The sequence below is a fragment of the Propithecus coquereli genome, unplaced genomic scaffold (assembly GCF_000956105.1).
Source record: "Propithecus coquereli isolate 6110/MARCELLA unplaced genomic scaffold, Pcoq_1.0 Scaffold1, whole genome shotgun sequence".
NCBI lineage: Eukaryota > Metazoa > Chordata > Mammalia > Primates > Indriidae > Propithecus > Propithecus coquereli.
In genome coordinates, this window is record NW_012133857.1 from 28,920,177 (window position 1) to 28,922,322 (window position 2,146).

The window sequence follows — 2,146 nt, forward strand, 5'->3', positions numbered from 1 at the left end:
GCTACCCCCTTAGCCCTAAGGTATGTGACACTCATGAGTAACCAAAACTGAAACGTGAAATAGCGTAAGTAGGTATACTTTCCAGAAAGTCAGTGTCGTAACAAATGTTAACATATGGAGGAAGTTCCGTGTAATAATCTTATCTCGGGAACATATTTAGAAGGAGATCTGGCAGATATCAAATGACCTTCCTGTCCACACGCCACAGGAGCGAGGAGGAGAGTAGTGCTATTTCTGGAGCATCCCTCACACCCGTGTGTTCCAGCCCTTGCAGAACTGCCTCTTCCCCCCAGCTCATGGAAGCTGAACCTTTTGAAAGCCCTTTAGGATTTATTATTTCTATCTCCTTAGGGCCTCTTGGGGTTTAAAATATATCTTTGTACCGTAGTAAATAAAATATTGACACCATCAACTGTGGTTTATGCTCACAAGCAAAAGTCCTTTAATTCCTCTTTTCACAGGTACAAACCCTTATAAAATCTGTGGGCAGTTTGGCCATCATGGTATTTAGATGATGAGAACATGAGAGGAGGTGGGAAGGAAGCTGTAAGGTGTGATGCCTGTTGACACAAGACTGACTCTAAACAGATGAAGAGAGGTGACAAATACAGGCACTGCCACCGGCGTCTCTAATCAGAGCCTGTGAAATACAGAGAGCTTTACTCTTAACCCGAACAATCCAACCATTTATACCAAAAATTCCTAGAGCAATACACGTGACTCCATCCGTTTTGCTATACATAGAGCAGACACGATGGAAGTGTTTAAGGAACAGTGGCCCTGAGAAAGGCATGGGCCGCAGAAGCATCTGGAGCGGCTGCCTCTCATGTTGAGAGTGGGTGTCTGGCCACACACACGTCATGTACGTACACTTACATGCACACCCAGATTGGTTTGCTAGTCCATGAAAGAGCAAGATACGTGTGTTGTGGGGCCTTATTTTCTTTCACCTGAGTGGGAAAAGCATTTTCTTATATTTCTTTTATATGCAGTTCTGCACCTGCAGAAGCAATGAAGCGTGTGGATAAAGACTGTGGGTGTGCATCCCGTTCTCGAACCAGTCAAGTAGACATAATGACAAAGAAGAGATTTTGGCGAAGTTATAAGGAATGATAAAATGCAAATGATAAAATTACCATGCACAGTAAATGGTGTCTCACTTGCGTGCTGGGTATTCTCATATGCACAGGTGGATTTGCAGCTGCAGTGACCACGCCTCTGGATGTGGCAAAGACAAGAATCATGTTGGCAAAGGTAAGAGGCAAAATAACGTAATAGCGACACAGCAAATGCTTGTCTGTCAGCGCTAGGACTTATGGGCATATAACATGAATAAAGGTGGTCTAGCACTTACCTGTAATAGCACCTCGAGCTGCCTGTGGAACCTCTAATGAAACCGACACTGATAGACCAATATCCACAGTAATCACCATGACCGATGTCTATATGCATCTAACCATTTCAAAATCATTTTCACCTACATTATGTAAGCAAGTAGAGCTGATAGGACCACTGTCTCATCATGCTATTTTCAAATAAACTCTCTTTTTACTGGTAACCAAGCCTAAGGCTTAGAGAGGTTGACTAGCATCGTGCCACGCAGCAAGGTGAGCTATGAGCTCCGAACTTAAGGTCATGCTTGGCCTTAACCAGATGGGTTGAGACAGTTGCCATAACTGTTTTAAAAAAGAATGTTAAGGAGAAAAATTGTATTTTTTTTTTAAAAAAAAAGCTAGACTGAGACTTCAAGGAATGCCATATGTATAGCATACCTGGACCAAAACGTGGAAAAGGAGAACAAATAGGGGCAGATTCTAGTACGTAGTTGACAGGACCAAACCTAAGGATGTTGATCACGTGTCCGAGTGAGCAGGTACTCTTCCCTAAATGTGCTCGTGAGCTATGTAGGCACGTTGCGTGATTGTACCGTTTACACTGGTGACTCCCTGTCCTCCTCAGGCCACCGCATGCTGCGTTCAGTCTTGTTCCTGGTAAACAGTTGTTCGTCGGTAATGTGGGTGGGCTCTGAGAAGCAGCTTCCCCGTGTGGCACGGGCCACAGCTCTGCTTGCCTGCAAGCGTGAGTGTAAGCGCTCCTGGGCGAGCGAGACCAGGTCCTGATTGCCGAGAAACTCCTCGGTCTGTTG

General features: G+C 44.8%; 1 protein-coding gene across 1 annotated transcript in view; it reads left to right on the plus strand.

The window, feature by feature from the left end:
• Positions 1-2,146, plus strand: part of SLC25A26 (solute carrier family 25 (S-adenosylmethionine carrier), member 26) — a 210,961-nt gene that overhangs the window by 198,426 nt on the left and 10,389 nt on the right. The window lies entirely within an intron of this gene.